Source organism: Spermophilus citellus, assembly GCF_964194105.1.
Source record: "Spermophilus citellus genome assembly, chromosome: 5".
Classification (NCBI taxonomy): Eukaryota; Metazoa; Chordata; class Mammalia; order Rodentia; family Sciuridae; genus Spermophilus; species Spermophilus citellus.
The window spans coordinates 39,530,535-39,558,448 of NC_138186.1; the positions used below are offsets into that span (position 1 = coordinate 39,530,535).

The 27,914-nt window shown below is 33.4% G+C and overlaps 1 pseudogene across 1 annotated transcript; it reads left to right on the plus strand.

The window, feature by feature from the left end:
- Window positions 1-284: 284 nt before the first annotated feature.
- Window positions 285-27,626, plus strand: LOC308649314 (olfactory receptor 2J3-like; annotated as a pseudogene). Its single transcript has 2 exons — window positions 285-327; window positions 26,730-27,626. The product of its transcript is annotated as an olfactory receptor 2J3-like (transcript).
- The last annotated feature ends 288 nt before the right edge of the window (window positions 27,627-27,914 follow it).

Consider the following 27,914-nt stretch of genomic DNA (forward strand, 5'->3'; position numbering starts at 1 on the left):
GTATTTGTTCTTCCCTTGGTTAACTCCACCCTTTATCTCAATGTGTATATGTCACATCAGAAAAAAATAAATTTACTTAAATATATAATTGACTTTTATTCATGATTCATGAACCTGAGCAGCTTCCATTCTCCAAAATGGGAAAGAGCTCCTCCTCCTGGAAAATGGAACAACACAGAGCTTTGTAAGATGGGGACAAGAAAATAACACTAGAAAAAAATGATTGGAAAGTGTACCATATACACCCAAAATAACTGAACAATTTGCTAATCTGAAGAGTATGCATGGACATGGGCAATGAGAATGCTGAACCCGGGAAGAAGGAATGTAATGTTGGGTGAATTGATTTTCTCTCTGGCAAGTCAGAGATTTCTCAGGAAACTCAACTGAGACTTAAGATTTGCTTATTAGGTTGCCTGAACCTGGACTCAGTTGTGGCCTACACTAAGTGAATCAGAAATGTCAGAATATAATTGAGGATGGAGTTTAAAGACTTAGTGAGATACTAATTCTAATTTTATTATATGTCACCTACTCACTCAATCTTTATATTCCTTAGGAGGGATCAGGTGACAGTCCTTTCAGTAAGTCTTGGAGAAATATATTGATGAGCAAGAACATTCAAATGATCAAAAGCTCTATAGTACATGTATTCTGTATGCTAGAATTGACAGAAAAATTTACATTGTAATGGGCTCCTTAAATTGAATGGGAATAATCTGATCTCAGAATGTTCATAGGCCAAATTATGTAATTTGATTTTGATTTACAAAATAATGTAGTTTAAGATAATATATGTAATTTGAAAAAAATTAATACTGTGTTTATAACTAATATTATGTGGACAGACAAAGATAGAGACAGTGGAGAAACATAATTGCCAGAAAGAAATAAAAAGCATGGGTTATTACTATTTTGGGTTGAAGGACAATAGTAATCAGTACACAGAAATCTTTGGTGATGATCACAAGATTTTTACATTTCTAGAATGAAAAAATTCTGCTTATAAGTAAAGTTATATAAGAAAAGAATGTTTGATAACCAAAATTTGTTATTTCCATTCCATTTTATAAGCTTTTGGTAATAATACTGTGGTATATTAAGCCTTCATATGTGGTAGGAAATTTTTACCTTATTTTTTAAAAGATTATCCCATTTTGCAGAATGACCTTCCATGTTCATCTATGCTATTGAAAAAGGCATAATTTTCTTCTTTTTGAAGGCTACTAGTGTCTCACTGTAATGTACATCCACATGTGCAATGTTTTTCTCCACATCATTGCCAGACACCTGGGTTGTTATTATACTGCAATGAACTTGAGAGTGCAGATAACTTTTCAAGATTTTCAGTTTCACTCTGACAGCTTTATGTATCATCCTGTCAGAGGCTGCCTGCAGGGATTCTGATCCTGCCATACATTGCCTAGTTGTCTGGCTTCCCAGGCATTCTTTTGAAATTTCAGTTGAAGCCTCCATGACCCCACAACTCTTATATTCTTTGTGTCTGCAAAACAAGCACCACATGGCCCTCTTCTCAAAGTAAAAATTTTTAAACAGATTTAAACTTTTACACCCTCAATCCTGAAATCGATAGGCTCTACAATTCTTGAAATGCCCTGAAGATATCTTTCCTATTTTTCCAGAGCAAAATATTTGGTGTCTTTTCAGGATCATCATTATCTTATGCAACCATACCCTGCTTTGTCCCAATTGTAAAGTGGTTTCTTTTATGGCCAAACTGAAAGCTTTAAAAATATTTCTTCTCTGCTTCTGGCTTCAGTTTCTCACTCTAAATTTGGTTGAAGCCACCAAGAAATCCCCAGGCCACTGACTAAACGCTTGCAGCCTTGAAATTTCCTCTGCAAGACTAATTATTCCATCACCTTTAAACTCGACTCTGACACAAAATCTCAGGGTGTAAACAAAATATAGATAAGTTCTTTGCCAGAATGTAATCCAAATGTCCTCAATTTCAATTCCCAATAGAGTACTCATTACCATGTGAACATAACCATGAAATCCACAAATAGATTTTTATTTGCATCTCTACAGCCATTATGATTTTAAGTACTTTTTCTGCTTTATTGTACTGATGGGGATAACCAGGATAATTCTTAATGGAAGAACTGGAAGTAGAAATCCTTGTCTTACTCTCCATTTTAGGAGAAAGTGTTCAGTCTTTTAATAATTAATATGAATTTGGCATTTTAAAAAGATATGTTCTTTTTCAGGTATTACAATATTGACTGTAGATACCGGGAGTGTTTATCCTTAAAGGAAGTACAATTTTGTCCAATGTTTTCATGCCTGTCATGAAAGCATCTTATGCCCCCCCCCCTTTTAACATAGTAAATTTCACTGACTCATTTCCACACATTAAAGCATTATTTCATGGGGGGGGGGAACTTAATTCCATAATGATATAGTATTTTTAAAATTTTGTTGTATTTACTTGTTAATATTTTGTCAAGAATTTATGAATATGTATGAATAAGTATGTATATACATACATGTATATATGTTATATATGTATATGTGTGTGTGTGTGTGTGTGTGTGTGTGTGTGTATTTCCACTTAGTTTGGAATAGTTTCCACATACCAGAGCAAACATTCCACATTTGACTTTCTAGGTATGGCTTATTTCACTTACATGATAGTGTTCAGTTGTATCCATTTACCACTAAATGCCATCATTTCACTCTTCTTTATAGATGTGTAAAGAAAAGGGGAAGAAAGAAAGAAAAGAAAAAAAAGCAAATAAAAGGAATGGGGGATTCCATAAAAATACAAAAAAAAAAGATCAGTGAAGTACAGGAAAAGAATTGAGGGGAGTGTAGGAGGGACGGAATAAGGAAACAACAGCAAAATGAATCTTACCTAACTTAACTATGTTCATATACGAATTTACCACAGTGAATCTCACCACCATGTATAGCCACACAGCACTGATAAAAAATAAAAACTATAAATAAATAGCAGAAAGATCAGTAGAGTGGAGGTAAGGGAACATGGGGAGGGTGGAATGTAGGAAAAAGGAAGTATTGGGAATTGAATTAGAGCAAATTATATTCCATGTTTCTACAATTATGTCAAAATGAATCCTAATGTTATGTATAACTAACAAGAACCAATACAAATAAAATAAAATATAAAAAGAATTTTAGTGTAAAATTGTAGATGCTGCTAAGCAGCATTTTTATTTTCTTGGGGGTCCCTTTTAATAGTCTGTGTACCAATCTAACGCAAGTATCATTGCATGATTCAGGAAATGTTCTCTCTCATTTATGTATACATGATCACTTTAGGATTGATATTATTTATTCTTAAGTGAGAAAAAAATTAATGTGTAGGCAATTAGGAACATTTTAAATTAAGTATTCCATTATTTTTTATTAGTGCATAACTTTATATTTTTATTTCTTTTCATATCTATTTTGGTTATTCATATCTTTCAAATAATTGTTTTTTTCATATAAGTTGTCAAATTTGGTTTTCATAATATACTTTTATTATCTCTTTAATAATTGTAGGAAATATAGCAACTATTTTTCTTATTTCTATTTGTTAATTTTCATTTCTTCCTGCATTGAGCTAAATATTTTCAATTTTACTCATTTTTCCAAGGGAAAATATTTTGGATTCATATATTGTTTTTAATTATTTTGTCCTTTGTTTCAAATTTTCTGCTTTTATATATATATATATATTCTTTATTTCTACTCCTGAGGCTTTAATTTATCTTCATTTCTAGCCTCTTAGGGAACAAACAGAAATCATTTATATTAGACATTTCCAGGTTTTTCCAAATATTTAAACCCACAAATTTTCCTGTCAGCACTAATTTAGCTACATCTTACAGATTTGGATAATTGGCATTTTCATTTTGGTTGGCTAGTATTTGAAAGTTTTCTAATTTCCTTTGCAATTTTCTCATTGATGAAAGAGAGCACCGTGGGTGCTTCCATACATGAAAATATAATAAAAAAACAGAGGTGGAAGAATAAAGTTCCAAGTGAGCTGATAACTTCACATAGATCTAGAAATAGTTGATTATTACAATCACATCTCTACTATCTCCTTTCTAGTTTTCTATACAATTCACATAATGTAAAAAAGATGGCTTGAAGCAGAGTAGAAACAAAAATCTAGTATCCATGGGAAAAATTAGTCCTTCACAAGGGAGGTCATTCCAGTCAACCAAACTAGAATCTCCTTTTCATCCATGAGTGATGCAGAATTACTGGAGATAAGTATGGGTAACAATCAACTTAGGAATACTTCACTATCCTTTAATAAATAAACATCACATTACTCAACTAATTAAGCACTTCTTTCATCTGCTGGTCCCAAGAGCTTATCTTTATAATGCCAAATCTAGCAACATATATAGTGCATAGGCTAAAAGACGGATAACAAAAAAAGGCATTTACCACTTAATATTTGTCTTCATAGACACCTTTACATCCTTGATCTTCCATGTATTTATTCATGAGAATACTAACACAGAATATGAATTACACGTAAAAAAGTAGTTACCCTAGTTTTGCCAATAAAGTTTTTTTATTTATTTATTTTTTGTGTAAAATTATGTTTTTATTTTTTTATTGGTTGTTTATAACATTACAAAGCTCTTAACATATCATATTTCATACATTAGATTGAAGTGGGTTATGAACTCCCAATTTTTACCCCAAATGTAGATTGCAGAATCACGTCGGTTACACATCCACAATTTTACATAATGCCCTATTAGTAACTGTTGTATTCTGCTACCTTTCCTATCCCCTACTATCCCCCCTCCCCTTCCCTCACATCTTCTCTCTCTACCCCATCTACTGTAATTCATTTCTCTCCTTGTTTATTTTCCCATTCCCCTTACAACCTCTTATATGTAATTTTGTATAGCAATGACTGTCTCCCTTCATTTCCATGCAATTTCCCTTTTCTCTCCCTTTCCCTCCCATCTCATGACTCTGTTTAATGTTAATCTTTTCTTCCTGCTCTTCCTCCTTGCTCTGCTCATAGTTGCTCTCATTATATCAAAGAAGACATTTGGTATTTGTTTTTTAGGGATTGGCTAGCTTCACTAAGCATAATCTGCTCTAGTGCCATCCATTTCCCTGCAAATTCCATGATTTTGTCATTTTTTAATGCTGCGTAGTACTCCATGGTGTATAAATGCCACATTTTTTTATCCATTCATCTATTAAAGGGTTGGTTCCACAGTCTAGCTATTGTGAATTGTGCTGCTATGAACATCAATGTGGCAGTATCCCTGTAGTATGCTCTTTTAAGGTCTTCAGGGAATAGTCTGAGAAGGGCAATAGCTGGGTCAAATGGTGGTTCCATTTCGAGCTTTCCCAGGAATCTCCATACTGCTTTCCAAATTGGCTGCACCAATTTGCAGTCCCATCATCAATGTACAATTGTACCCTTTTCTCCACATCCTCGCCAGCACTTGTTGTTGTTTGACTTCATAGTGGCTGCCAATCTTACTGGAGTAAGATGATATCTTAGAGTGGTTTTGATTTGCATTTCTCTGACTGCTAGAGATAGTGAGCATTTTTTCATGTACTTGTTGATTGATTGTATATCCTCCTCTGAGAAGTGTCTGTTCAGGTCCTTGGCCCATTTGTTGATTGGGTGATTTGTTATCATATTGTCTAATTTTTTGAGTTCTTTGTATACTCTGGATATTAGGGCTGTATCTGAAGTGTGAGGAGTAAATATTTGTTCCCAGGATGTAGGCTCTCTATTTACCTCTTTTATTGTTTCTCTTGCTGAGAAAAAACTTTTTAGTTTAAGTAAGTCCCATTTGTTTATTCTTGTTATTAACTCTTGGGCTATGGGTGTCCTATTAAGGAATTGGGAGCCCGACCACACAATATGTAGATTTTAGACAACTTTTTCTTCTATCAGATGCAGAGTCTCTGATTTGATATCTAGCTCCTTGATCCATTTTGAGTTAACTTTTGTGCATGGCGAGAGAAAGGGATTCAGTTTCATTTTGTTGCATATGGATTTCCAGTTTTCCCAACACCATTTGTTGAAGATGCTATCCTTCCTCCATTGCATGTTTTTAGCCCCTTTATCAAATATAAGATAGATGTAACTTTGTGGATTAGTCTCTGTGTCCTCTATTCTATACCATTGGTCCACCCGCCTGTTTTGGTACCAGTACCATGCTGTTTTTCTCACTATTGCTCTGTAATATAGTTTGAAATCTGGTATCACTATACCGCCTGATTCACACTTCCTGCTTAGAATTGCTTTTGCTATTCTGGGTCTTTTATTTTTCCATATGAATTTCATGATTGCTTTCTCTATTTCTACAAGAAATGCCATTGGGATTTTGATTGGCATTGCATTAAACCTATAGAGAACTTTTGGTAATATCGCCATTTTGATGATGTTAGTTCTGCCTATCCATGAACAGGGTATATTTTTCCATCTTCTAAGATCTTCTTCTACTTCTATCTTTAGGGTTCTGTAGTTTTCATTGTATAAATCTTTTGCCTCTTTTGTTAGGTTGATTCCCAAGTATTTTTTTTTTTTTTGAGGATATTGTGAATGGAGTGTTTTTCCTCATTTCCGTTTCAGAAGTTTTGTCGCTGATATACAGAAATGCCTTTGATTTATGCGTGTTGATTTTATATCCTGCCACTTTTCTGAATTCATTTATTAGTTCTAGTAGTTTCTTTGTAGACCCTTTTGGGTTTTCTAGGTATAGAATCATGTCATCCGCAAATAGTGATAATTTAAGTTCTTCTTTTCCAATTTTTATGCCTTTAATTTCTTTCATCTGTCTAATGCCTTGACATTGTAAAAACTATCTATGCTAAGTCTCAGGCTAGCATCATTCTGAATGGAGAAAAGTTGAAGGCATTCCCTCTAAAATCTGGAACAAGACAGGGATGCCCTCTATCACCACTTCTATTCAATAAAGTTCTCGAAACACTGGCCAGAGCAATAAAGTTTTTTTAAAGAGAGAGAGAGCTATAGTTACGGTTTACAACTATGTCTATTTTTCTATCTGCTTATTATCTATCTTGTGGTAGCATAGAAAAAACTCATGGAAAGGAAATACAAATATTGACATTTGTCTTTCCTCCAGACATGAAAGCATTGCCAAATATGTGGGCATGTGATGCCAGCCAAGGCAGGGTTTGCAGATTGCAGCACATTTGCCATGTATCTTGACAGCTAGGAGGATACATTTGACACTTCCCAGTGCTAGGGAAGTGTTGCTGGCAAATCTAATTAGAGATCAGTTATGGTCTTCTCTACCGCAAGTAAGACAGTATGACATTGGAAGCAGTTACTTAGTAATGAAAACATGATGACAGCCTGAAAAGAACAAAAAAGTGGTATGAAAATCTGGAAATCTAAGCTGATAGTAAAGAAAATGTTCATCTTTCTCTGGAGAGAGAGCAAATATAATGAAAGGGAAATCACAATGAGAATCAGATCTAGACAGGCACAGTCAGAGCAACCTGCCAGAATGCAACTTTGCAAAGATGTTACTGTTCTATTCTGTTTGCCATAGTTTTGTTTTATCTTTTGAGAAAATATACTTCTGTGAAAAGGACACAATTAATAACAACTCCAAATTTCAAAGATCATGGGGATAAAAGTACATTTGATAAGAAAGCTGAACAAAGAGACATTAAACAATTATGACACTGCAAATGAATAACTTTTGGGGGATTGTTTTGGTTATGAATAATTACTAATATTTTATGTCTTTATTTCATTTGATAAGGTATACAAAATGTCCTTCAAAATATGAATACCTGGGCCTGGGGCTGGGGCTCAGTGGTAGAGCACTTGTCTCACATTTGTGAGGCCCTGGGTTCAATCCTCAGCACCACATAAATAAAATAAAAAGGTACTGTGTCCACCTACAACTAAAAAAATATTTTTTTTAAAAAAAATATAAATACTTACCAGGGGAAGAAAATTAAAAATTCTCCATCTTCACTTTTGTAACGAACATAATATAGAGACACCAGCATAACCATGTTTATTATAGCATAATTCTCAAAACCTAATTATGAAATCAGTCTAAGTGCCATTGACAGATAAATGGATAAAGAAAATATGACATAGAAGCATAACATAGTAAGAACAGATTTAAATTTCTCATTTTTCACTCAGATGTAACACAAATGTTGTCTCCCTACTGGCCATTTTTTATTCTGGCCAAGACAGAAATTTTAATGGTAATGGTAAATTGAATATATAGTTATTGTAAACCTGACCTTATTGAATCTAGTCTGTATGTGAACCCAATAAGGTTACTTCAGGCAATAACTTAGAAGACAGAAGATGGGATTCATTTTTATATATCCTTCCAATTTTCTCTTTTCTTTTTCGTAGTATGTCTAACATTTATCTTGAAAACATGAGAATGAACACTTCTTCCAGCATTTCAGTTATGCTCTCCCCTGTCCTACCACAACCTCAGTGGTAACCTTGTATTTTACATCACTGGTGTGAGTTCTCACTCATGGAGTGTGCAGTTTTTCTGAAAGCTAATGAAAAGGGAAGGAATGGGTAAAGGAAAACATATCAAGCAACAAATAAACACCAATATCTAGAATTCAACTCCAACTGAGCCTCCATCCATAAATAGCTTCTCATTTACTCTAATTCATAGACAAAATACTCAATTTACTAGAAGCCTACATATGGGGAAGCTGGTAGCACCTCGCCAGGGGGTCCTTTTTCCTGCCCAGGAGGGTATAAGCCACTGGAGAAAATAAGTCAGAAATAATAAGTGCTTTAAGAATAAAAGACAGAGTCAGAATTATTGTTTTGAAGCAGAGTGCCTAAGAGTTCCAGCCCACATAGAAGCTGGGGCTGAACTAATTAGAAAAGCGCTCCTGAGGCTTATTTAAGAGTTATATCAAAGGCAGGGGTAAGGTTTCAGGGATACAGTCTTATTCATGATGTCTTGCAGTCAGCATGTTGATTGGCATCTCGGCAGGTCACCCAACCTCCAGTGTTGTGTTTGGACGAGGCAGAGCTGAATAGGGCTCACAATGTGTTTGGTTGGTCTTGGCCAGAGGAAATTTCCACTGGAAGTTCGTAGACACCAGATTCTCCTGTCACTGGCTGAGATGCTGGTGTAGTCCACACAAAACCCACAGATGGCTCTCTACACCTACAGAGATCAATTTATGCCATTCATTGTTTTTGTTTCTTTAAAAGTGATTTTCTACCTACTCTTTATTATCTCACACTTAAAATATATTGCACTGGTTTTATATCTTGAGACTGAATGTTGATTATGAAATTTACCAAAAGTCAGAGTCCTTGAAAGTCACATACTTATAATGTATCATACTCTCCAAGTATGTTGGTGAAAAATAATGTATGTCTACTGCTTTAGAAATATCTTACTATAAGTAAATCATGTTATAAGCCCATGTTTTCTCAACAAGTTTATAATGTTGCACATAAAAACTTTAACATTATCTGACATCCAATAGAGTGGCAAAGAATAACAATTTCCTAGACTAGTGAGCACAACATAAAGAATGTTGGAGATGAGTACACTCTGCTATGGCCCAAGTGTTTTAGACTACTCTCAGACTTTAATAACTGAATGATTTCTGCTAGTATTTGCAGGTTCTGGTATGTGGTTAAATGTAACCTAAATAAAATAAAGGGACTTAATGATATGAATACATAATTACTTAGTCATATTAATAATTAAATTTTTGCATCTTTCAGTTATAACATATGTTAAAGTGAACTGGAATGATGCATAGCAAGATAATGGTAGTGGTCTCTCTGACTTAGATACCAGGTCAGAAAGTAATAGCTGAAGATAACATGACATTTTTCTGTGACATTTTGTATGCAGAACTTTGTGGAAAGAAATATGACAAAAAAGTTAGGCTGATGTTTTGAATAGTGGGAACAATGGTGTTTATTTTTAATATTTCTTATTTAAATAAAGAAGAAATAATGTATCTGTTCCTATTAAAATTTTATAATGACCAAGTAACATGTTTTGAATGATTATACCTTAGGCACTTTAAACAGTGCATACATAATTTTTAAAATCAATTTTAAAATACTCTATTTTATTTTATTTTCGTTCAACATGTATTCATTGTAAATATTAATGTAGTTCATTGTGATGCTGTAACACATGCATATAATTTTCACTAATTAAAAATGTAACTTCTCTTTATCCACTCACTCCCTACCCTTCCCAACCACTACTCTGCATTTAGGGAAATATCACATGTTCTTCTCATGTGTGCAAACTAAAAATCATTGACCTTAAGAGTTCACAAAAACCAAGACTTTTTCACCAAAAACCATTTTCCATTTCTTCCATTAAATATGAAGAAAAATAGCATATCACTTAAAATTAATTGTAAATGCAATCATATAATGTGATATGATTTTCATACCAATATTTTCTTAGGCAAAATTGGAGCTATTACCTGAAACAATGTAATAATTTTAAAATATTCATGCAATTATATACTCATGGCATCATTTTTTAAACTAATGAGACAATTATTGATATGGACTAATAAATACAATTAATAAATCTTTATATATTTTGGCAATATCCAAGAAAAATTGTTTATACAAATATTTTGAAAATATGAAATAGCTTTATTCATTTTTTGAGTTTTGGCAGTGATACCCTGTTTAATGGTATAAATGATTTTTTAAAGATTTTTTTTTCAACACATTTGTAGTGCTGTACCTGGACTTGGATTTTAGACATGTCAAGTAGACCCAAAGAACTCAAAATTAATCAGGCAAAGATAAATCATTTAGTTTTAATTATATTACTTCAGAAATTATAACTCACATTTTATTTCATAGAGGAAGAAGATTGGGTAAATAAAAATGAGCTTACTCAACACAACACATTCTCTTTCTGGTGAGTGTACCTCAAAGGATTTTTCCCCCATTATGGTCAGAGTATACATTTATTATCATCTTAGAATACAGTGTGGCATCATGCAAAAGGATTTCCAGGGAAAGTTTTCTAACCAGGAAAATTCCTGCAAGGACCTTAATTGCCACTTTAGGATTTATCATCCCAATGGCCCATGGAAATCAAGTCACATTGTCTTTTATTTCTACAAAGACTCCATTTGCTCTTAGAATAAAGGCCCATCCTTATTCTAATGAGTTTCTCCTTTTGATAACATATACATATTTTTATTATACTCATGGTTTTCTGTTCTGTAGCAATAGTAATCACAGTTATTTTAGAACTCTTGCCTTTCTAATTTGAAATACTAGGTGAAAATCTGTACAGGCATCCACTTATGCTGGTGACTTCAAGGAGACCAGCATCAGCAATCAGATCATCCACATGTGTTGAGGGATAGTAGGAAAGACAACATACAGGAAATATGGGTAGACACAGGAAGGATGGAAGTGAAACAAATTGTTCAAGTACTTCTTAAATACTAGGTAAAAGTATGAGAGAAGTAAAATGATCAGGATCCACCAATGTTGGTTAATAATAAAGGGATGAGAAAATGAACAAGTTTACCTCTAAAATGCTGACTTCCAAACCTAGTGGAGAACTTATACCCAGGCCATTAAAGTAAGTTTTGGTAAGTTCTTTATTTCTTCCCTTCAAACTAAAAGAAAATGAAACTGGACTTACTACCCTTTCTTCCTTGTATTTTTTTGTCCTTTGTTTCATATTTCTTTCTAAGCTCTCTTTATAAGAATGCTAAAGAAAGTCCATTCAATAATAGACAAAGATACATGCCACTTTGATTTATTTAATGAACAAAGGTATGGAGGCAACTGTAAAGAGGAAGAAAATTACATCTTTATGAGGGGAATTAACTACAACATTTGGGTCCACACTTTTTATGATATAGTGCTTACTCTTTTGAGGAAATTTCAAAAAAAAAATCTCTAGGAAAATTATTATCATACCTGAAATAACAATGACCTTTAAGCAAAGGAATATTCATGATATGCTATTTGACTATTGCTATCTTTTGATTCAGCTATACTATTTTCAAAGCCTTATTTTTAAGGTTCTGACTAACTATCCTAGATATTTACTGAGTTATAGAAAGAATTAGTGTAACAACTGGTTAGTGATTCATCTGTATGATCAACTCATTATGGATTATAAGGTCTGAATCAGTCTTAAAGCCTTGGGGTAAAGCTGAATAGTTCTCATTTTCCTGTTGGAATTGAACCAATTCTCTACTCCTGATGTCTTTTATCGGAGTTTCATTTATAAAAACATGAACTCTAGGAGAGGAAAACACAAGTGGCTCTACATGATTTCTTTTCCTTTTTAATATTTTTTATTAATTGTTGATAAATTTATTTTATTTTATTTATTTATTTGTATGTGGTGCTGAGAATCGAACCCAGTACCTCAAACATGCTAGTCAAGTGCTTTACCACTAGCCACAGTCCCAGCCCCACTACTGTGATTTCTTTATTTGTGTATAGCTTATTAGGAAGCAGTGGCCATGAAGGAGTAACAACAGACTTGGGAATGTTGAAGGAGACAAAGAATTCCAAGGAAAGGTAAATATTTACTAAGTATTGTAACAATAACTATGAAACAAAAGAGAGTATTGATCTTTCCAACAAATGCTTAAAAACCCACAAAAGGAAAAAATCATCTAAGAGTCATAATTATTTATGAAAATAATTTTTTATTCAACAAAAGCATAATACTTATAAGGTCCAATAGTTTAAACGAAAAAATCCATTTAATATGTTTACAATTCTTATATTCATAATTATTCTTTAAACTGGAATATTAAAACTAAGGTTTTAATTATTAAGTTTAATTGTGATTAGCAATTTGTTATTAATGCTGTTTTATGAAAAAGTTTTCTCCTTAAGCTTGGTCTATTTTGAATATATGTAATTGATGTTATAAAAGCCCACTTGCATTTTTTACCAGTAATGAAATGTGTTTTATATAAGAAATATTTTTGTTTATATTATCATTCACTTCCATTTAAAATAACTGAAGTATGAATGTCAGCCTTTTAATTGTTAGTCATATAAATTAGAATGGATGATTGAGTAAAGAAGAATTAAAAATAAAGTAGCAGGGGCTGGGGATGTGGCTCAAGCAGTAGCGCGCTCGCCTGGCATGCGTGCGGCCCGGGTTCGATCCTCAGCACCACATACCAACAAAGATGTTGTGTCCGCCGAGAACTAAAAAAATAAATATTAAAAATTCTCTCTCTCTCTCTCTCTCTCTCTCTCTCTCTCTCTCTCTCTCACTCTCTCTTTAAAAAAAAATAAAAAATAAATAAAGTAGCATCTTGGCAATCCTTGATTTTTTTTGTAAGTCAGTTATTAGCTATAATATTTAAGGCGATTAAAATTTAGAAATAATTAATTCAAATACTATTTCCTACATTATGCAATAAAACGACACCTGACGATTCCCCTCAGTTTCCTATGTGGCTTGTAATTACACTGATTCTGTTCAGTGGCTCTTTTATTGTTTATGTGACTCTACCTTTATTTCCAGCTTGACATGAACAATAGCAGGAATTTATGTTCCTTTGTTCTTAAACTACTACCCATAAAATTAATAAGCAGTAATAGTGTATTTAAAGGGATCCCCAGCAATAATAAAGAGTATACACAGTGAAATAGCACATGAGTAAAATTTGCTTCAATGTACATATAGAATATTCTTCTTGTCTTTTTTTCTTTTATTAGTGCTTTATTATGTTATACATAACAGGTTCATTTTACCAAAGTGATACATGCATGGAATATAATTTACTTCATTTCAGTTCCTGGTTATCCCCCTTTCCCTCTGCTTCTCCCTCCCCCAATTCCTCTTCATCTACTCTACTGGTCTATCTTCCACTTATCTATTTATTTATTTTTAATTGATACTTTGTATATTCACATAAAAGCACAATTCACGGTGGTATATTAATACATGCACATACTGTAATTTTGTCAAATTTGTTCTACAGTTTCTCTTCTTCTCTCTCACCTTCAATCTCCTTGTTTTAGTCCACTGATCTTCCCTATATCTTTATGATATCCAATCCTCATGTTCCACCTCCAAGGACTTTGATGTAGCCTCCACATATAAGAGAAAACATTTAACCTTTGATTTTTTTTTTTTGAGTCTGGCTTATTTCACTTAGTATTATATTCTTCATTAACTGCTGACAAACATCATAATTTCATTCATCTTATGGCTGAGTAGAACTCATATACATATATAAATACATATTGATACATGTATATCATATTGGTGTATATATCACATTTTCTTTTTTTTAAAGAGAGAGAGGAGGGAAGGAGGGAGGGAAGGAGGGAGGGAGAGAGAGAAAATTTTTTAATATTTATTTTTTAGTTTTCGGCAGACACAACATCTTTGTTTGTATGTGGTGCTGAGGATCCAATCCTGGCCGCACGCATGCCAGGCGAGCGCTCTACTGCTTGAGCCATATCCCCAACCCCTATATCACATTTTCTTAATCCATCCATTTACTGATGGGCACCTGGTCTGATTCCATATCTCAGATATTGTGAGTTATGCCACTGGAAACATTGATGTAGCTGAATCTCTATAGTGTGCTGATTTTAATTCTTTCGGATAAATACTGGAGTGGGGGTGGGATAATTGAGTCGTCCTTTGGCTTCATTTCAAGTTTTTTGAGAAATCTCTATTCTCTTTCCCAGCGTGGTTGCAATAATTTGTTCTCCCACCAACAATGTATGAGTGTACTTTCCCTCCCATATCTTACCCAATACTTAAAATATATATTTGTATTTTTGATAATTGCCATTACAACTGGAGTGAGATGAGATCTCAATGTAATTTTGATTTGTATTTCCATGATTGTTACAGATGTTGAACATTTTTAAATGTATTTAATAGTCATTTGTAATTTTTGTTTTAAGAAATGTCTCTTTAGCTCTTTTGCCCATTTTTTCTTGATTAGATTCTTTATTTATTTCCTTCTTTCTTTCTTTTGTTTTTTATATATTCTGGATAATAATCCCCTGTCAGAGGAGTAGCTGGCAAAGATTTTCTTCAATTCTCTTCATGTTCTTCATTGTTTTCTTTGATGTGTAGTAGCTTTCTAATTTGATGACATCCCACCTATCGATTCTTGATTTTATTTCTTGTACTTTAGGCGTCTTGTTCAGGAAGTCAGTGCCTTTGCCAATATGTTGAAATGTTGGCCCTTATTTTTCTTCTAGCAGTTGCAAGGTTTCTGTGTTTGATTCACTTTCATTTTACTTTTGTGCAGGTTTTTATGCATATCCAGTTTCCCCAATACCATTTGTGGTAAAGCCTATCTTTTCTCCAACACATATTTTGGGGACATTTTCAAGGCTCACATGACTGTAACTATATGCATTTGTTTCTTTTTTTTTTTTTATATGCATTTGTTTCTGTCTTTTGTTCTATTCCATTGGTCTTCATGTCTGCTTTTATGACAATACCATACTGTTTTTGTTACTATAGCTTTGTGTCCAGCTTCACTCTTCTTTCTCAAAATGGCTTTGGTTATTTTAGTTTTGTGTTCTTCCAAATAAATTTTAGTACTTATTTTTCTAGTTCTGTAAAGAATATCACTGGGATTTTGAAGGGGATTACATGAAATCTGTATGATATTTTTGGTAATATGACCATTTTCACAATATTAATTCTGTGTACCCAAGAACATGGGAAGTCTTTTCATCTTCTAAGGTCCTTTTCAATTTCTGTCTTTGGTTTTTTGTAGTTTTCATTTTAGCAGTCTTTTATCTCCTTGGTAACATTATTTTCCAAGTATTTTAGTTTAGTTTAGCTATTGTGAATGGGATACTTTCCTTGATTTCTTTCTCAGCAGAATTACTATTGAAGTATATGAAAGAATTTGACTTATGAATGTTTATCTTGTATCTGGGTAACTTGCTGAATTTATTTATCAGCACTAAATGTCTTCTAGTGGAGTTTTTTCTTAGGGGGGCAGGAGTCTACATATAGGATCATGTCATCAGCAAACAAATAATTTGACTTCTTTTTCTATTTGTATTCCTTTAATTTCTTTCTCTTGCCTGAGCACTCTAGACAGAGTTTCAAAGATTATACTGATTAGGAGTGGTAAGAGTGGACTTCTTTGTCTTGTTCTTTAGAGGAAATCATTAAGAGTTTTTCTCTGTTCACTATGATAATGCCCTGGGTTTGTCAAATATAGCCTTTTATATGCTTAGGTAAATATATTTTGCCCCTAGTTTGTCCAGTGTTTTTTATAATGAATGGGTGCTAGATTTTTTTTTCAAAAGAATTTTCTGCATCTATTGAGATGAACATATTTTTCCTTGATTCTACATGTGTGTTGAATTATTTTTATTAATTTTTGCATGTTGATCCAACCGTGCTCTCTGGAATGAAGCCCATGTGATCATGGAGTACTATATTCCTGATGTAAATTTGAATGTGGTTTGCTAGTATTATATGAAGGATTTTTGTATCTATATTCATCAGGGATATTGGTGGACAGTTTTATTTTCTCAGTGTATCTTTGGTTTTTGTGTTAGTGTTATACTGGCTTCATAGAATATATTTGGGTATGTTCCCTTCCTTTCAATTTCATGGAATGATTTTTTAGAAAGACTAGTTTTAAATCTTCTTTAAAGGTTTGGTAGAATTCCCCAGATAAGAATCCATCTGGTCCTGGACTTTTCTTTGTTGGAAGGTTTTAAATTGCTGTTTCAATTTCATTGCTTAATATTGGTCTGTTTAGATTTTCTGTCTTTCTGGTTCAATCTGGGCAGGTCTTATGTGTCTAGAAATTTGTCAATGTCTTTTAGATTTCCCAGTTTATTGGAATATAAATTTTCAAAATAGTCTCTAATGATCCTCTGGATTTCAGGAGTGTCTTTAGTGATATATATTTTTTCATCTTGAATTTTGTTAATTTTAGTCTTTTCTCTCTTTCATTTGGTGAATTTAGCTGTGGATTTATCAATCTTGTTTACCTTTCAAAGAACCAATTCTTTGTTGTGTTGATCCTGTGTAATGATTTTTTATTCTCAATTTCATTAATTTGGGCTTTTATCTAATAGTTTCCTATGGATTACTGCGTTTTGAATTGGTTTATTATTTCTTTTATAATGCCTTGAGTGGTAGCATGAATGTATTTATTTGCTATCTGTATATTCTTTTTTTATATAGGCACTCAATGCTATAAACTTACCTCTTGGAACTGCCTTTGTATTGTCCCAGAGACTTTGTAATGTTTTATTTCTGTTCTTTTTTGTTTATTAAGAATTTCTTTTTAACTTCTCTAATTTCTTCTATGATCTATTCTTCATTTTTAATAGGAATGTGGTTCAATTGCTATGTTTTATGTGGTTTTTATAATTTTCCTTATTCCAATTTCTGATTTTATTCCATTATTATCTGATAGGCTGCATGGGATTATTTCAGTGTTTCAGTATTTGCTAAGATATTGTGGCCTGGAATATTGTGTGTTTTGGAAAACATTTCATAAACTGCTGAAAAGAAATTGAATTTGGCTTTTTTGGGTAAAATATTCTGTAAAATATGTATTAAGTCTATTTTATTTATAGTATTATTTAAGTCAGAAATACCTTATTAAATTTTATGTTTGGTGACCTGTCTATTGATGATAGGGGTTTCTTGAAATCCTCCAGCATTATTGTGTTGAGGTCCATCAGGAGTAGTGTCACTAGTGGGATTTTTAAAATGTAATTAGGTGCACTGACATTTGGGGCATAAGTAATTATTATAGTTATATTTCTTGTTGTATTGTTCCCTTTACAAGTACATAGTAATTTTCTTGAAATCAAAATTTCAGGTAAACAATGTAGTGGCATTAATTATAGTCACCATATTGTAGAAGTCAACTCAATATATCTCCTGTCAAACTGAAACTTTTCTCCTTTGATCAAGATTTTCTCATTTCTCATTTTCTTCTGAATCTCCAGACCAATTGATAAGAAGCATTCTACTTGTCAGTACTTTTATGAATTCAACATTTTAGATTCAATTATAAGTGAGAACTTGCAGTATATTTTATTTTGATTCATTAATCATTATGAAATCAGGATTTCTTTTTTCTAAGATATTCTAATGTGTATGATTACACACACACATCCATATATACATTAATTTATTCAATCATTTTTAAGTGGATGATAGGATTTTTGCATATTTTGGCTTTTATTAATAATGCTGTAATTGACATGGATATAGAAAAGACATCTCTTTTACATGGGGATTTCAGTTGTTTTAGAGACACACTCAAAAGTGACATTTTAAAAATCATATAGCAGATAAGACATTTTTTGAAGAATTTTCATAGTGTTTTCCATATGGAATGATTTATATTACCTTCAACAGTGAGGAAATTTCCCTTTTCTTTACATCCTTGCCAACATTTGTTATTTTTGGTCATTTTCATAATAGATACTCTATCAGGTGTGAAGCATGAGATAATAACAACCAGGAACAGTTGAAGCCACACGAATGAGTCCGAAGCCTGGACCTGACCTGGTGTTGGAGTCTGATTTGTACATATAGATCCTTGGTTTCCAACCTAGAGATTGGTCTGCAGGTGCTGGTCTATGGCCAACGGTTTTTGAGGACTAGAGTGCATCCTGGGATCAGAGGATCTGCCCTGGTGCTGGGTTTTTCTTGAGAAATGATGGGTTCAATATTAACAGCTCACTTCATTATTCATCCTCCATTTTGAGTGGTATTCTCTTTTTGATACTTTGACTCTCAGGCCTTGAGAAATAAATGATGCTGATAATGTGATACTCTCCTTCTCAATGTGTTTTCTTATTTCTCTGGTACACTAGGTACTGTAATTTCTTATTTCAACTACTTAACTGTTGTAAAAGCTCTTTTTTTGTAGATGTATGAATATGCATTGTAAATAATGATTCTTGGTGGGAGAGAAGATGAATAAAAAGTCATATTTTGGTATCTGTCATTCATTTCTCTCTACTTGATTTTTTTTCTAATTTTAAAATCCCTGTCTTCTATTCTCCCTTTTTGGCTTATAAAACATTGAATTTTCTTTTATAAATTTAAACATCTTTTCCATTAGAATGTTGAGATTAAAAAACATGAAGTATTAAATCCTAACCATATTTGCATGATAGTCTGCTTAATTTATAGTCTAAAACAGAAATCAGCTAACAAAACTTCCCCAAAAGATTTATACAGATATTGTTTTGAATATTTTGCATATTTCAGTTTATTTGTATGTAATGTATGCAATTTTAATTTAAGCAAGATGATACAAATCTACTCACTTTTCAAAAGGGAAACTGATGGGAGGAGAAGGGGTAACCTAACCTTACACAACCATCTGTGACAAAATCAGAGTATCACAACAGATATTTAGCTCTCCTGACCATTCTCATGGTCAACAACACATAAAATAAGCTAGAAGCTCTTAAATGCTCCCATTGCCTACCCTAACCTTTAAGTAATAGTTTGTGAAATGATATCTACATAGAACTCATGAATTTGTTATACAACTTCATGAAAAATCAAGAGTAAAGTAAATATAGCCTTATATAGTAATGGAGCCTATGTGGAAGTACCAGCTTCTTTAGCCTGTGAATTTCTCCTCTCTATACATACCCATGACTCCAAATTTTTGTACACTTCTTCTTATACTTATTCCTATGCAGTAAATTCCTAATGTAGATGCTCAGTTATCTCTTCCTTTTGTAACTCTGAAGGAAATGATTACTAGCACAAATGTATCTTCCAGGAAGTCAAAGAAGATAGCTCTGTGTTGTTCTTCTGTGTGACATTTTTATGTCAAGGTCATGAAAAAAGGAAACCAAGATTGAGGAGGCTGAAGAACATTACAACTAAAGGCAATACAGAATCCTGGATTAGGTCCTGGAAAAAATCCTGGCGGTGGGGGGATATGGGGGACTGAAAACAGACTTCAGTTAAGTCATGGGATCCAAAAGCATATCTGGGCAAATAATTTGCCCCAAATCATCAGCATGTTCTGTTTTCAGATCTTTTGATTGCTTATTACATGAATAACAATGAATAATTTAGTATAAACTTCATATTGAATGCACAGATATTTACACCTAATATGTTGTAGGGAATTTCTTAGATGATAAATGATATATCATCCTTTTATCATAGATATTTTAAAGAATGTATCTCATTGTTTTTATATAGTCATACAATTTTTAGTGGTTTTAAATGAGATATTTGTGAAAGTACTTTGTTTTCTCTCAGTTATTTGAAAATTAAGTAAATTTTTCTGATACTTCTCTCAAATCAAATTACCTGGTCACACCACATCAATTATTATTTGAAGACATAATCCTACATGCTTATCATATTACATTATGTTTATAACAAGAATCATGCTTATACAAGTGGAATATATTAATCAGAATATAGTTAACAAAACGAATGTATTCGTTATCCTTTTAAACGACATGAAAAGTACATACTAACAGAGCTATTAATATGCACATAGATAAGCAGTAAAATATAATTATTAATCATTCCATTATGATCACCCATCGTGTATATCCTTTTGCCTAAAAGTTACTTAGTAAATTCAGTTAGATTCAGTAATTAGTTCATACAGTCTTTGAGAATAATTTGTAGTCTAAGGAGAGATATCTAAAGGATTTGTTGAATTTAAGAAGCTGCATCTTTGATGTGGCCGTATCCCTATAGTGCACTCTTTTAAGGTCCTCAGGGAATAGTCCAAGAAGGGTGATAGCTGGGTCAAATGGTGGTTCCATTCCCAGCTTTCCCAGGAATCTCCATACTACTTTCAAAATTGGCCTCACCAATTTGCAGTCCCACCAGCAATGTACAAGTGTACACTTTTCCCCACATCCTCGCCAGCACTTATAATTACTTGACTTCATAATGGCTGCCAATCTTACTGGAGTGAGATGGTATCTTAGGGTGGTTTTGATTTGCATTTCTCTGACTGCTGGAGATGGTGAGCATTTTTTCATATACTTATTGACTGATTGTATGTCCTCCTCTGAGAAGTGTCTGTTCAGGTCCTTGGACCATTTGTTGATTGGGTTATTTGTTATCTTATTGTTTAATTTTTTGAGTTCTTTGTATATTCTGGATATTAGGGCTCTATCTGAGGTGTGAGGGGTAAAAATTTGTTCCCAGGATGTAGGCTCTCTATTTACCTCTTTTATTGTTTCTCTTGCTGAGAAAAAACTTTTTAGTTTAAGTAAGTCCCATTTGTTTATTCTTGTTATTAACTCTTGGGCTATGGGCGTCCTATTAAGGAATTTGGAGCCCGACCCCACAATATGTAGATTGTAGCCAACTTTTTCTTCTATCAGATGCAGTGTCTCTGATTTGATATCTAGCTCCTTGATCCATTTTGAGTTAACTTTTGTGCATGGTGAGAGAAAGGGATTCAGTTTCATTTTGTTGCATATGGATTTCCAATTTTCCCAGCACCATTTGTTGAAGATGCTATCCTTCCTCCATTGCATGTTTTTAGCCCCTTTATCAAATATAAGATAGTTGTAATTTTGTGGATTAGTCTCTGTGTCCTCTATTCTGTACCATTGGTCTGCCTGCCTGTTTTGGTACTAGTACCATGCTGTTTTTGTTACTATTGCTTTGTAGTACAGTTTGAACTCTGGTATCGCAATACCTCCAGATTCACACTTCCTGCTTAGCGGCACAATTCACAATAGCTAGACTGTGGAACCAACCTAGATGCCCTTCAATAGATGAATGGATAAAAAAATGTGGCATCTATACACAATGGAGTATTATGCAGCACTAAGAAATGACAAAATCATAGAATTTGCAGGGAAATGGATGGCATTAGAGCAGATTATGCTAAGTGAAGCTAGCCAAGCCCTCAAAAACAAATGCCAAATGTCTTCTTTGATATAAAGAGAACAACTAAGAACAGAACAGGAAGGAAGAGCATGAGGAAAAGACTAACAGTAAACAAAGACGAATGGGGGGAGAGAAAGGGAGAGAGAAGGGAAAACATATGGAAATGGTAGGAGACCTTCAATGATACACAAAATTATAAGAGGTTGTGAGGGGCAAGGGGGAGGGGAAAAAAGGGGAGAGAATTGAACAACAGCAGAGGAGGTAGAGAGGGAAGATGGGAGGGAAGGGGAAGGGAGGGGGGATAGTAGGGGATAGGAATGGTAGCAGAATACAACAGTCACTAATATGCCATTATGTAAAAATGTGAGTGTGTAACAGATGTGATTCTGCAATCTGTATTTGGGGTAAAAATGGGAGTTCAAAACCCAATTGAGTCAAATGTATGAAAGATGATATATCATGAGCTCTGTAATGTTTTGAACAATCAATAAAAAAAGAAGCTGTATCTGAGAAAATCAGTTTCCTGAGAGTAAAAGAAAGGAAGGATTTCATGATATGATGACTCTATTGCTTGCACCATGGAAAGAATTTTGTTTATAGCAAGAAATAAATTTCATCATAATATTTTAAAACAATTTCACTACTAAAACATTTCAATTCCCACCTATTCTCCATTTAGCCCTTCATTGATCTTCACTATTTCACATTATATAAATACAAAGATCCTGAAATCTGAAACTTAATAGTGTATAAGTACTATATGTTTACTGTCAAGAATTATTCTGAGGGAAAGAATTACAAATTTTCAAGATGTAGAATGGTCCAAAGAAACTACTGTTGTTCAACTTTACATTTCTCAATATTATTTTTTGTGAAAATATTTATTACATAACACATCAAATTATTGTCTGCATAAATATTTTACCAAATATATTTCATTCATGATAAATTATAGAATTTCTTTAATGTTTCTAAAAGGAGAAACAACAATTTTTTTTTATTATTCTTCAGTTGTAAGTCAGATCCTCTTTAACAAAATCTGTTCTACCTGATTATAGTTGAAGTACATTCCTTCTTACAGATAATTAATAACATCTTCCTTGAAATTTGACATCAGTTTTTAAAGTCCTTTTAAACTTCTGCTCCTAAAAATGTTTTTCATGATATTAAAGTTCACAACAAAACTACCACCTTTTATTCAGTTCTCTAGGTTTTAAAATGTCACCATTATTATTGACTCATATCATTCCCAAATAAAATTTTAATAAAATTTCTACACCAATATCCAATATTGATCTCTTGCACTTTTCCTTTATTTTACATTTTAGCCATCTTATCCTAGTCAAGAACCCAATTATCAGGGCTAGGGCTGTGGTTCAGTGGCAGAGTACTTGCCTAGCATGTGTGAGGCACTGGGTTCGATCCTTAGCATCACATAAAAATGAAACAACTACAACTCCATCTACAACTACAAAACTTTTTTTTTTAAATTCAATTATATATTTCAAAGAAAGTTGCAGTAACATTGACATATTTATTCTCAGTGTTCTCATACTCCAGGATACTTTCACTATCCCTAATATAATCATAGGGATTACATTATTACTCCAATATTGCTCTTGTGTCTGCTCGTCAGTTCTAGTTCAATACACACCCCCCCCCCTTCTAATCTTACATATTGCCCCATGTAATATGTTGAATGAATCAACATTGGAATACATATTCTTACATTTTCATCCTCTTTGGAAATATCTTCTCATAAAGCAGAAACTGTATGGATTTTTCATAACAGAATAACAGTCAAATTCCAGTCCAAAATGTTGTACAACCTCAAGCATCAATAAAACACTTGTCCTTTATCTATCAAATGTGGATATTGAAGATTTCTTGAAAGATTAAATAAGATTACAAATACGAAGTGTATTAAACATTCATTACTCCTGTCAACTTTAAATACTTGTGAGTTTTCCATTTATATATCTTCTTTTTTTTTTTAAGAGAGAGAGAGAGAGAGAGAGAGAGAGAGAGAGAGAGAGAGAGAGAGAGAGAGAGAGAATTTTTAATATTTACTTTTTAGTTTTCGGTGGACACAACATCTTTGTTTGTATGTGGTGCTGAGGATGGAAACCGGGCCACACACATGCCAGGCAAGTGCGCTACTGCTTGAGCCACATCCCCAGTCCTATATATCTTTTTGATTGTGGTATTTCTGCATTAATATTTTACAAAATTGTGGTATTTACTTGATTATGGTATTTCCAGTATAGATTCATATGTATTTCTACTAAAGATTAAAATGTTGCCATATGTTCCAAAAATATCTTTTTATTCTTGCATATAAATTATATAGAATGGCTCGTTTACTTGTGGCATAGTTGTGCGTTTATAAAAACATACCTTGAATAATTTCACCCCCAATACATTCCAAAAACTCCCCTCCTCTAATCTCCTGGTATCCCTTCTGATTTCATGAAGTCCATTTTTTTTCTGTTTTCTTTTTTCCTTTTTTTTTGAGTGGGGTGGGGGTACCATAGATTGAACTCAGGGGCACTAGACCACTGTGCCACATCTCCATCCCTATTTTGTATTTCATTTAGAGACAGGGTCTCACTGAGTTGCTTAGCGCCTCTCTTTTTGCTGAGGCTGGCTTTGAACTCATGGTCCTCTTGCCTCAGCCTCTAGAGCCACTGGAATTACAGGTGTGCACCACCATGCCCAGCTTCTTTTTTCTTTTCACTTCGACATATGAGAAAAAAATGATGCTTTCTTTATGAATCTAATTTATTTTACTCAAAATTATGGTCTAGAGTACCATCTGTTTTCCTGCAAAAGACCTACTATCTTCATTATGATTGAATGAAACATCTTTCTTTATATATATCATATTTAGTATAAAACATATAGCATAAAATGTGCTACGTTTATTCTTTTCAATAAATACCAGGAAGTGGCATAGCTGGGTTTCATTGAAAATCTATTTTTTTTGTTTTTGAAACTCAATACTCATAGCCACTGTGATTACACTAATTGCACTAATTTACATTCCCACCAAAAATGTATAAGAGTTCTTTCCCTACATCCTCACCAGCTTCTATTGTCATTTGCATTCATTTAAAAAATCTTTTAATTTGTTCTTTTTAGATATACATGACAGTAGAGTGTATTTTGACATATTATATATACATGGAGTATAACTTACTCTATTAGAATCCTATTCTTGTGATTGTACGAGATGTGGAGTTACACTGATTGTGTGCTAATATATGAACATAGGAAAGTTATGCCCAACTCATTTTACTGTCTTTCCTATTTCCATTCCCTTGCCCTTCCCTTCATTTCCCTTTGTCTAATATGCTGAACTTCTATTCTCTCCCTTCCTCCCCACAATGGTGTCAGAGAGAAAACTGGACATTTGTTTGTTTAATTTCAATTTTTTATTTTTTTAATTTAAATTTATTTTTTTTAAATTTCATTTATCATGATTGTCTCTAGATCCACTCATTTATCAGCAAAAGTCATAAATCATTAACATTCTTGATGCTTGCCATTCTAAATGGTATAAATTGAAATCTTAGTGTAGCTTTGATTTGCTTTTCCCTGATGTCCAAAACTGTGAAACATTTTTTTTCATATAATGATTGACCATTTGTACTGTTAGGCAATAGCTAGCAATGAGCAGTGAAATGCAGGCAAGGTCACAAATGTTCCTTAAGTTACTTTAGGGTCTTCTTTAAACTTCTTCCAGAGTACACAAGAAAGCAAAAGATGGTGGTTAATTTGTAGAAAGTGAACAGAAGTAAGGGAGCTAGTTGGAAATCACATCAAGAGAAAAGGATTAATGAGACTAATTCTTGACAGGGTCCATTAATGTTGATGTAAAGCTATGGCTATAAGTGTCTCATATTATCTGGAAAGGAATATTCCTTTAGTAGTTCAGGAGCACTAAGGTAATTTCTGACCAGCTATTGACCCCAGTGCCCACATTAACATGGGATTGACTTGTAAATGAATTCTCCTCCCCCCAAATCAAATGGCTACCATGACAGTTCCAGAGAGGACAAACTAAAATCAAAATCTCCACTGCCCGACTTACAGGAGAAGTTAAACAACTGATTGGCAAAGGGTACAGAAAGTGGTTCCCTGTTCTCTTGGTAAACATCAAACAGCAATAAAATCTGGTGACAGCATTGTCTTCTTTGTCATTGTCTGAACAGAGGCAGCTCACTCTCTCTCTTGAGAGTGCTCTCTTCATAAGCCTCACTTTGTTTTTACTTTACTTTAACCTATAATAAAGTTCATTTGCATAACGTTTGGTGTTTGACTTTACATTTTCTTTTGATGGAACACAAGAACTGAGGTTTAAAGTTTTAGCTCCCTGTTTCCTGTGACAGTACTTCTTTTGAAATTTCTGTGTTTAATTCATTTGCCCAATGATTGTTTGGGTTATTTATTTAGTTTTAATGTTGAGTTGTTAATTTTTATATATTCTGAACATTATTCCAGTGTTGGAAGAATAGTTGAAAAGATCTTTTCCAATTCTTCACACTGTTTCCTTTGCTATGCAGAAGTGTTTTAATATGATGTCACCCCATGAATTGATTTCTTTTTCTCTTACTTCTTGGAACATAGGGGTCTTATAGAGAGAACTCTTTGCCATTGCCTATAACTTGAAATGTTTCTCCTAAATATTATAGTTAGGTCTTTGATACATTTTGAGTTTACTTTTATTAGGGTGAGAGATGGGAATCTAGCCTCATTGATTTACATATGGATATCCAATTTTCCCAGCACCATTTCTTAAATGTTTTCAAAGGAGAAATATTTATTTATGTTTCTCCAATATATATTTTTGGTTTCTTTCTCAATAATCAGATTACTTCATTCTATTGGGATTCTCTAATTGGCCTCACCTGGAAGTAGTTTTCTTTGTGTTGATCTTGATATTCTACCTGATGAAATTGACAGGCAACATGTTCATTATCATCTTGTCTTACCTGGATTCCAATCTCCATACTCCTATGTATTTCTTTCTCTCAAATCTCTCTTTTCTGGATCTCTGCTACACTACCAGCTCTATCCCACAACTGCTGGTGAACCTCTGGGGTCCAGAAAAGACCATTTCTTATGCTGGTTGCATGGTTCAACTTTACTTTGTCCTTGCATTGGGAACAACAGTGTATCTTGTAGGTGGTGATGTCCTATGACCGTTATGTGGCTGTGTGTAAACCCTTGCATTACACTGTCCTCATGCACCCTCGACTCTGCCATTTGCTTGCTGTGGCTTCTTGGGTATGTGGTTTTACCAACTCAGCAGTTCATTCTCTCTCTATCCTCTGGGTACCTCTCTGTGGACATCTACAAGTTGATCACTTCTTCTGTGAAGTACCAGCACTTCTGCAATTATCCTGTTTTGATACTCATGCTAATGAGATGACCATCATGGTCACAACCTCTATTGTTGTTATCATACCTCTCGTCCTCATTCTGACATCCTATGGTGACATTGCTCAGGCAGTACTGAGGATGCAGTCAACTACTGGACTTCAGAAAGTCTTCAGGACATGTGGAGTCCATTTTATGGTGGTTTCCCTCTTTTTCATTCCAGTCATGTGCATGTATCTCCAGCCACCAAGAGAAAATTCTCAAGACCTAGGCAAGTTCATTGCTCTCTTTTATACTGTTGTCACACCTAGCCTGAATCCACTGATCTATACCCTCCGAAACAAAGATGTAAGAGGGGCAGTTAAGAGACTAATGGGGCGAGAATAACTTGTATGACTCTGACATTCATAGTGTAATGGTGAATCACTTCATCAATGGTTCATCCATTCACTCATCCACCTTAGTCACTCAACACTTACTCTTACCAGGTCACAGAGTTATTCTAAATGCACATGAATAAAACATAATCTACCTAAATAGCATTCAATTCTGAAGAACCCAGCCATGTAAAATCAAGATCAAATATCAATAGTGATTTTTTCCATATTGCAATCTAAATGAATTCAAGGTCTTTTTAAATAGAAAATGATTCAGAAATTTCTTGTAACTATTGAT